The sequence below is a fragment of the Adiantum capillus-veneris genome, chromosome 15 (genome assembly GCF_014529385.1).
Source record: "Adiantum capillus-veneris isolate H3 chromosome 15, ASM1452938v2, whole genome shotgun sequence".
NCBI classification, from domain to species: Eukaryota; Viridiplantae; Streptophyta; class Polypodiopsida; order Polypodiales; family Pteridaceae; genus Adiantum; species Adiantum capillus-veneris.
Genome location: NC_140945.1, coordinates 53,524,152 through 53,535,600, shown reverse-complemented (window position 1 = coordinate 53,535,600; position 11,449 = coordinate 53,524,152). Strand labels below are relative to the sequence as shown.

Sequence of the window (11,449 nt, the reverse complement as noted above, 5' to 3'; positions counted from 1 at the left end):
CATCCTTGTCATATCTCCTTCTTTCAGCTCTTCGATATGTTCATCAAGGACACCACTAACACAAAAATAAGTAACGCAAAAAATGCTACTTGCATATACCCGACATCAAATCAAATGAGGCTAGCCAATGTCGCTAGAGAACCCCCTACTAGCGCATTCATTGAGGGATTTCAGAGCACTCATCTCCTCCACTCGTACATCAATAAATGCAATAATTGCAACAAAGAGTACAAAAACAATGATATGAAATTAGCAACAGGTACTTAAAATTGTCTCATTCTTTGTACTAGTTGTCCACCTCGTTTGCGCACCACATTGAAACTATTATCTATGTTTTCTTCTCCAGGATTGCAGAAACAGATATTGGTGCATTTTGGCATTGACTTTGATGAGTATGCTAACATGTTGTTGGACACAAAAGCCCAAGAACTATTGAACACTAAGACGGCTGGGATCTCGACCTATGCAATCGAAATGCTCCATTATGACTATAAGACTGTGCTTGACAAGTTGGCTCTTCTTGACAAGCATACAACAAGTCACGTGCTATCAAGCATGGTGAAAGAGTGTGGAAATGAATTCAGAGGGAACGCTAAAGCAATCTTGAACGATGAGAAGTTCACATGGCACTTCAATAGAGAGCTTTTCAATACTCGATTTGGAGAATCCACGGACCCTTTCAAAAAAATTGAACTCCCAAGTGGTAAACATTTCATTTGCTTCACGAAGAAAACAAATTTTTTAACTTTTTTTTTCAAAACTAACCATGCACACCCCATCGCAGTGTAGGACACGGATATAGATGCCAAAAAGAACTAGAGCAATCAATCATTAAGCCCGCTGGAAGAAGTTGCCCGTCTTGACAGTGCTCCACCGCCAAAGAAACAGAGACAGACGAAGAGAGCTATATAGTTTACTCCATCACTTGCAAAATCAACAATCGAGTTTACATAGGCTTGACAAATGATTTTGAATCTAGAAAAAGAGCACACATTCCCAATCCTCCAAAAAGGATGAGATGTGATGTGAAATCCTCTCCTCCCTTCACACAAAACTTTGAGTTCCAAATATTGCACACAACTAATAATAGGGCTACTGCCATTGCACTAGAAACACGAGAAATTATTTCACATCATGCAACCTCTACCAAAGGATACAATAATTTAAAGGTTCATCCACCTAAATGTTGAAAGTACTATTTCTTGAAATAAAAAAGGATATAGTATGAAGTCATTCTCTCTATTTGATTTATACTGCTTCCTCCCACTCTATGTTGTAGTTCTTTTCATTTCAAATTATTATGCAACTACTATCTATTTGATTTTTGAGAGTGTACTAGGATTCTGTTATCTGCTTTACACAAACAATGTCCTCATTTGTTATATGAACCCATTGATAAATTTCTTTGCAACGACAACATCATTATTGATTGCCCATGTGCTCCTATAGCAGTAGGGAGATTAACAGAAACAACCATGTTAAGGGACAATCCATTTCAGGAGGCTGTTCAATTGTTGGAGAACCATTTAGCAAAAAATCTACAGATTCTAATACTCAAAAAGTACATGTACTTATGGATGGAGAAACAAACATCATGACTGGACGAAAATGACTGGCTAACAACATACTATCACTACAATTTTTGGATGCCTTACTACGCTACATGGAATGAAGATACTGCACTGTTGCATGTCAAAGCCAACTGTTTGCGTCAATGCCCCTCAAAAGGACACTTTCTACTATTCATATCCATATTGGCAAAGCTGCGTATCTTGTGACAAATAGATTTCCAGTTCCTCGAACTGCTTGCAAAAGAAAACCTGGAATTTAACAACTAACAACATTCATAAAAAAACATTGTAACTATGAAGAGCTCAAACAAACAGTAACTGTGAACTTCATTTATGAGTAACTGATGCTTGCACTGCAAATAATGTCAGCCCCTGACCTCGCTAACCCGGAAAGGATATATCACATAAAGAGTTAAATGATTTGGATATTATTATTGCTAGTTCGCAATACGCATTTCATTTAAGATGAACAAATTCTGTTCTACTTTGATCAAGTTCCGGATTTTACAACTAATCCCTTCCACGAGTGTGACTTCATTGTACCTTCTCCTTCACTTCGCATACTAGTTAGTTTCAAATCAAAAGAGTTACTGGAAAGTGCCTTAAAGGGAATGCAACATTGCAATTTGCAACTAGGCGCTATAACTATTATTTATGACATCACAGTGATCACGTGTCATCACTTCACTCTTCCACGTGTGAGAGCATGTGACTGTAATACGCTGCATGCGAAGTGGCTTCGAGCCTTGCCGAACGGCTGCCTGCAACCTCATGTAAGACTCTTCTCTCTCTCTCTCTCTCTCTCTCTCTCTCTCTCTCAAATGGGTTCCTTGCTTGCCTCAAGCTGTTTGTCGGAGCAACTCTCACGCTCATGAGCGCGCAAGGTAACCGGACGAGCTCGGAATGAGGAGTCTCATCAGCCATGAGTGTCGCATCAGTCTAATCTAACACAGCACCTCGGGACTCAGACAAAGGACAGAAGAAGGTGAGGATCTCTTACCTCACTCACTCAAGATTGGCTTGCGAAGGCTGCTTTTGTTTAATTTGGTCATGGGTGAGCGCTTTGAGAATCTCTTTTCTTAAAAACCTTAATGTGGAGAACTCTGAAAAAGGAAAGGGTGGGGACTCTATCCCTACCTCTCTCCCAGTTGTGTTTATATGTGGAACAAGGCTCACCAATTTTTTTTTTTTTTCTAACGAGAGAGACCCGTTTTTGAGTTTGAAATGTGAAGGATTTGCCGGTTTTACACTAAAAGTCGATCAGTGTCATGTGGCTCCTTGTTGGAGCAAGTGTCTAGGTGTATGGGCATCAGTGTTCGGGAAAAATCATTTTTCCAAACATACAAAATTCCTTTCCTTGAATTTGCCAAGAGGAAGTTTTAGAAAATTAGGTTACTTTTTCAGTTTTTTATACTATTTTTCTCTATTTTGGGGCGGAATTTCTCCTTTTCCCGTTGCCCTCAACCGGCATTTTAGAAATTGAAAACGGCACGATATTAAGCTGAGACACATTTTTCCCAAACACTGATGGGCATGTGTAGATAGTTTTGTCTGGTTCGTGGTGGAAGTGCCATGCTTGGATTGCATGGAGAAAACTCGGCTTGAGTGGAAAAATTGATTAATAGCAGCAGCGATGTACGGTTGAAAGTTATGTCATGTTGTTCTTCCAAGCATTCATGGTTTATAATTGTTTCACCTATTATTTCGCAATGGTGGTTTATAGTAAAATTTTGGACAATGGTCCCCATTCCAAACCTTCAATGAATATTGGACTGTATACTTTTTCTTCAGAATTCCAGGTCATTGATGATACAATTAATTTATCAGTTGACTAAAGAGAGAAAAGAAGAAGGAGAAAGGGAAGAAAAGAAAGTAGGTGAAAGACTAAACCAAGTCAACATTTATGAGGATGAAAGACTAAATACAGTCAACTTTTATGATTGGCCTTGTCTCTCAAGCATACATGCCTTGCAATTGTTGACAAGAAAAACAGTGATACACGCATTTTTAACATTGTTTCTTTTAATCAAGGTTTGCAAAGTTTCAAGAATAAATTTATTCCCAAGGTGATTGCCAAAGTTTCTATAGGGATTGAGAAAGGTGTTGCCATTTTGAAATCATGGTTCTTTACATACTTTCCCATTTTTTTTGTTGTTTTGCCATACTCACAATCATAGGAAAGAATGTACATTAAGGCTCAAGCACAATCTCCCCCTTGAGGAGCCGAAAGATTGTTACGTGCACATCTAACCCTATCTCCATGTGGACAACCTAACTCCTACTTCTAGGGTTTAGGATTGCCTCTGATGATCTGTAAACATTGTGAAATCTCCTCCTCCGAGGAAATCTCTCCACCTAGTTGCTCCTTCTCATAGATGTGTGCCATCCTCTTTGTTCTAGAGAACATTCTACCCTCATAAGCTATGACATGGCCCTCTTGTATTGAGATTGCTCCTAGAATGCTACCACAAGCATCATATTAAACTCCAAAATGTTTCTACAAATCTGTGTAAAATCAACATAGAACCAATCGTCAACTTTTCCTTAAGTGTCTTGAACGCTGCAATTTCTGAGGGTCCCATGGTTTGAATGCTTAAAACATTTTCTAGCACTTTGGCGTATGAGACACAAAACATGTTGAAGTATGATGAGTATTTTGCGATGTTCAGGTTGTATGGTTATGTTGTTAGCATATGAATGGCTTTCTCTTTATCAAGACAGTTGAAGCTCAGAAAGCAAGCTCAGAAAGCACAAAAAGCATTCTAGTAGTTCGGAGGGGACATGTCTTCCATCGAGTAACATCATTTAACGAGTAGCAGCAGTCTAGTGAGGGATAGAAAGCGAGTAGAACAAGACGATGTCTTTTTTGATGCAGAAGAGGAAGAAGAGAAGGAACATGACGACCATGCATAGGAAATTTGAAGAGGTCTCTGAGGTGCAAATCCTAGAAAAACACTTGCCTGAGTTGAAGACTCTACCGAAGGAAACCTTTGGAGATGCAAAGCCCGACTTGGTCACAAACATGATCAAGAAGTGATGTGCAGTATGTCGGACACTACAGTGGTTGAAGGGATGGAAATGTCTTCTTGGCCATGCAGAGACCTTCAAGAAGAAGAGGATACAACAACAAAGGGGCTATCGTGAGGCTATCAAAGAAGCTCTACGAGTGCATGGCATATCTACCTCTCGCAGCGACATTGCCTCTATAGAGACACTGCATCTTTCAACCCTGAGGCTGCCAGCAACCATGTCATTGTGTGGCCTTCAATCCTCCTTGTTGAGGCCATCGATAGGAGGATGGACTTGCACAAAACAATTGTTGACGTGCTGAACAGAGAGGTCCATAACATCTCTATGCCGCAGTTCATTCAGGGTCGGAGCTCTCGAGGCCGGCTGATGTTTAGAGGTGAGGTAGTGGGCTACCTCGAGGCTAAGGGAGTGTCAAAATTGTTTTTTGAGCTCAACAAGCGAAGAGATCAGAACTTGAGGGTCCATGGATACGTCGCCACTTCCAAGGACATGAAAGTTATTGATCTTGAGAGGAATTTGATGGAGTGGACAGAGCCAAGGTCTTAATGAGATGCAAACATCGAGCATATAACTTCAAACAGATGCAAACATTCAAATCATGTCAGAATATGCCGACTGCGTATTTTTCAAGCACAAGTTTTCTTGCATGAGTTTTTGCAGAGTCTCCTCATATTGAGCTTTTATGTGCTCTACTATACAAGTGGGGGAAATGAAGAAGCTAGTGAAGGAAGGAAAGGTGGAATATCTAGGGCTATCCAAGGCTTCGTCATCAACCATACGATCGGTCCATGCAATTCACCACCCCATTAGTGCAATCTAGCTAGAGTGGTCTTTGTGTCGTGTGATGTGGAGAGAGGCATCATACCCATGTGTAGGTGGTTTCATGTACTCTCCATGCTTGTATGTGTGCGTGCGTATGGTGGGCATGCTAACCATTACCATAATTGCATGTTGTGTTTACTGCGGTGGTCAATAACAAAAATTGTGTAGCAGGGAAAGTGTGTCGTGTTCTCTACAGTGGGTGCTCCTCAGTGCAGTATGCGTAAAACCTGTAAGAATCTGGCACGACACACGAGAGAGAATCACTTTAAAATACTTCATACTTAAATCACAGTTCAATTGAGTCGACATGGCCCGACGTAGCTCCGCGCCAGAGATTGGCCCCAAAGACTGTCGCCCCTTTCGGTATTTCCTTTTATATTAATGCTTGAGCAAAGTACAGTTGCCCGCGCGTCCTCTTTGCTCGGAGGCTCGTCAGCACTCTGAGGTAGAGAGTGGCCCGAGGCTTTTTTTTAAAAGGCCCTTGGCCATGGAAAGCAGTTACATGGAAAGCTTTCAAACTTAAAACCACAGGGTTCCCAAAAGCTAGCACTACTTGCAACCAATGCAAAATATGAAAATCTGTACGGCTGTCAGCTCGATTTGCAAAGATCCGTTCAACCAACGCTTTTTCTTTTTCTTTTATTAATTCTAGTGTCCCTAGGGCCCGATTGGACGGGACCCTATAACTTATAAGTCTTTGTCCTATCAGTTGGGCGTGCCACGTCATAATTTTGTGACATACTCCCTCTTGAAACTATCGTAATCGCCCTCGATTACGCTTGCAAAAACATGCATAATCCATAAACCAGTTCAGTAGACATTGACTCTAAATACCGACGTACTAGACGACGCAAATCTAGCACTTGCACAAAGATAACTTAGTCATTGCTCATTCAGATCATATCCAATTCAAATCACGTAAAAATTCCATCAAGATCTCAGACCATGATTCCTGGCAACGTATTTAGCATTGTAACAGACTTGGATACCCCAAGTCGAGAATCTGGCACGACACATGAGAGAGAATCTCTTTAAAATACTTCACACTTAAATGACAATTCAATTGAGTCGATACGGCCCGGCGTAGTTCCGTGCCCAGAGCGATTGGCCCCAAAGATGGCGCCTCTTTCGCTATTTCTTTATATATTAATGCTTGATCAAAGTACCATTGCCCGCGGGTCCTCTCTTCTCTAAGGCTCGTCATCACTTTTGAGCCAGAGAGTGGCCCGGGGTCTTATTTAAAGGCCCTTGGCCATGGAAAAGCGATTACATGAAAAGCTTTCAAACTCAAAAGCACATGGCTCCCAAAAGCTGGCGCTACTTGCAGCCAACGCAAAATTCAAAAAAATCCGCATGTTGCCACGTCAGCACAGCCAACACAAAATCTGAAAATCCGTACGGCCTGTCAGCGCGATTTGTGTTAGATTTACATTGCTTTGCTGCTTCACACACAAGTCTAGGGCACACATGTACGGCTAGTGTGCCTTCGAGCTGACCACCCTTTGCATACACATACAGATTGCATCGTCCGGATGCCCATCGCCTGGGCTGGCTGCCCACTTTGTCTGGACGCCCTTATATCCCTTTTTGTTATGTTGGGTCGTGGAGCACTTTCTGGCACTGCTCGACCCCCTCCTTGGGGACCTATATATGGAGCCGGGGGGTACCCACATATCACCTATACGCAGCCATTAATTGGCGTTTTCTTTCTATGGTAGGTAGGGGGGCTGATCGCCCCCTCTTCCACATCTATTGTTTCTCTCTCTCTCTCTCTCTCTCACGCGCACTCACATGGTATCAGAGCCTCAGGCATCACATGGTATCAGCTGCTTTGGCTTTCCATGGCCTGGGACAGTGCATCTCCGCATCAGGTACTTCTCCCAAGATCAGCCAGTGGTTTTTTTTAGAAAGCTGGATCAACAAGCGTTTTTTTGCAACAGCCAGCTTTGGGGAGCTTCTACATCAGCGATCACCTTCCAAGGAGCACGGAGGCAGCATTTTGGACCAGTTTATTGTGAAGGACCTTCTGGTCCCACCTTTCCTCCCCCTGTGTTTTTCTTGGCGTCAGCGTTTTTTGTGGAAGGGGCTGCGTTTTTTCTTGTAGGAGGTGGAGCACATGGCGTTTTTCCTCCTCCCCCCATCGCCTACCCGTTGCCTGCTACCGGCAGCATTTGCCTCATCTCTGCAAATTCAGCCTTCGTTTTCTGGCCGGCTGCGTTTTTGTGGAGTTGCTGCGGTTTTTTCAAGCAGACGAGGAGGGAGCTGTAACAAACTTGGACACCCCAAGTCTAGATTCTATCGCGACACGAGAGAGATTCACTTAACATACTTCACAGCTTTAAAATCATAGTTCAATTTGGTCGACATGGCCCGGCATAGTTCGGTGCCCAGAGAGATTGGCCCCAAAGATTGGCGCCCCTTTTGGTACTTTTATATTAATCTTTGAGCAAAGTACAACTTCCACAGGGTCCTCCGCTCTCAGACTATGCGTGCAGATGCTCTGAGAAGTGAGGCCCTTAGGGCTCTTTTATTCTTATAAGGGATGCCCAAAAGCAGAGCCCCAAAAGCAGTTAAACTCAAAAGCAAGCTGTCCCAAAAGCTTTTAAACTTAAAAAAAAAAGTTCCACTACTGGCTCCAAAAACTACCCAATGCAAAATCCGGTGCTGTCGTACAGTCTACCATGTCATCATCTGTCAACGTAGTTTGCGGACAGTGCGTACTGTTTGTCCACGTCACCACAACTGCATGTGTGTGTATTTGTCCGAGTGGCTCTGCCACGTCACCAGTTTGTGACATACCCCCCGCTTGAAAGAATTGTAATTGCCCTCGATTACGCCTGCAAAAACAGAAAGAGGCCATAAACTATCTTAGTAGACACTGGCTGTTAGTACCGACGCATTAGACACGACACATCTAGCACATGTACAAAGACGACAATCACATCACATCAAAGGACATCACATGGCAATCAATCACAGAAACATTCATTCCAAATCTCAGACCATGATTGCCAACAACATATTTAGTAACCACATCTAGTTCGATTCTGGACTTGATGTTCGGTTAACTAATCCCATATTGCGATCATGTCTATAGAGATTTTTCGACTCAAGAACTATCGTGTGCAAGTAGTCATTCGCCTCAAGCACTATCTTGTGCGAGAATCATTCACCTCAAGCACTCTCATGTGCGAGAATCTGTCGCCTCAAAGCACTGTCGTGTGCGAGAATCATTTCCAGGGATCCCAATTTATCGCTAAGTTCATACTGAACAGAGTGGTCCAGTCATTCATTTCATTGAATCAGTCGTGATTCATGATTCGTTATCAGGTTCATTCAAGAGCTGCCATTGCTCTATATTCTTAATTTTTCTCTTTTTCCAAAATTAACAGATTCTTTCATAAAACATTAGTTTTATTCAAAATTTAAAATCATCTTCCAAAAAGTCTAAATTCATAAAGCAAAATAATGCTAATTCAAAAATCTGTTTTGGAATGAGTAGCGCCTCGTCCTGCTGTTCTTTCAATCTGCCAGTCATCCTGATTCTTGTGCCCTTTTGGTGCACCGTGTAGCGATATGTCCTTGTTCTCCACATTCAAAACACTTTTCACGCTTTGAAATATTCATGTCTTTGGTCTTTTGTGAGAGAAGGTCGTCTATCTCTTCATTGATTGTTTTTGCTATGACTTGTTGAAGGTTCATCTAATGGGTAAGTCAATTTACCCAAATGGATAGCAAATCCCCGCTTCGCGTGTCCCATCAACTGTTGTATAGACTCAGGCTTCCTTTCGAGACAGTAGTCTCGAATTTCTTTGGGAAGCCCACAACAAAATTGTTCAATTTGCTCCTTAAAACTAATCTTCTTAAAGGATGAAATAGGTAGAAAAATTTCCCAAAATCTTTCACAGTAAGAATCCAAAGATTCCATCTTGACCATTCGAACATGGTTCCGTCAGTAATCATGTCTCGTTCGTATTCTTGTGTGAGCCATGAAGAAATAAAGAGTTTCTTAAATTTCAACCACTTTGTCGGCGCTTGTTTCCTTAACAACAGAGTGGACCACCATGTCCGTGCATTGCCTTTTAGAAAGGATGCCACCCGTCTGATCTTGGAGTGCTCTGTATAGCGGCCTCAGAAAATGCCATGTCAAACTATTGGACAAAGGCTAAAGCCTTGGGAGCATCTCGAAACCCTGAAAAGTGCTCAAACTTTACTACCTGTCCTCCCTCTTTGAATTCTTAGGGCTTTTTGCCCTTGTCGTTGAGGAAATCATATTGATTGGCTCTGTAAAAATGCTTTCTTTTTGCATAAAACATGTGATATTTGTGTCGTTTCTTGCCCTTCCTGTCGTCATCACTCGAGTCAGAAGAAGATGAGGTGTCTGAGTTGTCAAAAGATGAGGACGAACTGGGCAATCCTTCGAAGCGTTTACGCTTCTTCTGCTTTGTGGCGTTTTCAAAAGTGGATTTTTGACCCAAATAAATGGGGAAATTAGTTCCCTTGTTACGTTGCTTCAGTTGCTTTTCCGACGGCTTCTTCGTGTCCAAAAGCTGATTGATTTGGGCCTGGACTGCATCATGGAGTTCTTCTTCAGTAAACATTCTCGGAGTAGGAGGCTTCTTGATCGCCAGTTTGATTCGTGGCTCGGTGGTTTTCTGCCATTGACTATGCACTTCTGTAATGGATTGTTGAGACAAATTTTTTTTGCAAATTTTGGGTCCTTCGCAATTTTAATCATCTGCTTCGTTGCCTCGTCAACAAGTTGTCAACGTTCCATCTCTTGGATCTCGAACTGAGTAGGCCGAGGTGGGCCGTACTCTTCCTCTGTTTGCTTATAAGAATCTTCTTCGTGATCTCCTCCCGCATTCGCAGATGCAGAAGAAGTCGACTTTTCTTGTTGGAATCCATAAGCGCCGCGAGAAAAGGATCGGATTTCCCAGTAGAAGAGAAATCGGCCGTGCTCTGATACCACTGTAACAAACTTGGACACCCCAAGTCTAGATTCTCTTGCGACATGAGAGAGATTCACTTAAAATACTTCACAGCTATAAAATCACAGTTCTATCTAGTCGACACGGCCCGTCGTAGTTCCGTGCCCAAAGAGATTGGCCCCAAAGATTGGTGCCCCTTTCGGTATTTCTTTATATTAATCTTTGAGCAAAGTACAACTCCCGCAGGGTCCTTCGCTCTCAGACTTTGCGTCCGGATGCTATAAGAAATGAGGCCCTTAGGGCTCTTTTATTCTTACAAGGGATGCCCAAAAGCAGAGCCCCAAAAGCAGAGCCCCAAAAGCAGTTAAACTCAAAAGCAAGCTGTCCCAAAAGCTTGTAAACTTAAAAACAAAAGTTAAAAAAAAAACTACTGGCTCCAAAAACTGCCCAAAAAGCAGTCAGCACATTTTACGAAAATCCGTACTGTTGCCATGTCACCCTGGCAGCGCAATTTACGAAAATCTGTACTGCTGCCACGTGGCACCTGTCAACGCAAAATCCGGTGCTGTCGTACAGTTTTCCATGTTATCATCTGTCTCTGCGTAGTTTGCGGACAGTCCGTACTGTTTGTCCACGTCACCACATCTGCGTGTGTGTACTTGTCTGCCATGTCACCAGTTTGTGACATCACTGCTGAATGTTCTCTTCATACCCCGGATCTTACATTGGCTCGGCATCCGGTGCCTTGTCGGTCCTGTTCCTCTTCCCTGCTGTTTTTCGCTGTTTTCAGCCCTCCAACGGTTGTGCACACAGAGATAAAACCTCCCTACACCCTCTGCACCGCTCCGGACCCTGTGGGGAGTGTACGAGCACGCTGAGAATTTCTGGACAGCAGCGTTTTCATCACCTCGTAGTTGCGTTTTTGGGTGGACAGCAGCCACATGGTTTGTGTTTTTCGTAGAGGTTGAAGTTACCTCCTGCCAAGACACCATCCAATGGTGGTCCATGCGGTCTCTCTGTGCCTGCTGCAATACACGGTATCTTCGACATCGGCTTGATCATCTACGGGCGTACGATCGTTGGGAGATCCATTCA

General features: G+C 42.8%; 1 long non-coding RNA gene across 2 annotated transcripts in view; it reads left to right on the top strand.

The window, feature by feature from the left end:
- Nucleotides 1–2,199: 2,199 nt before the first annotated feature.
- LOC147440673 (uncharacterized) overlaps nucleotides 2,200–11,449 on the top strand; it is a 104,652-nt gene continuing 95,402 nt past the window's right edge. For both annotated transcript variants that reach the window (XR_015184352.1, XR_015184353.1), the window contains exons 1-2: nucleotides 2,200–2,344; nucleotides 2,416–2,556. This is a non-coding gene — a long non-coding RNA (uncharacterized LOC147440673). The remainder of the gene's footprint in view (nucleotides 2,345–2,415; nucleotides 2,557–11,449) is intronic.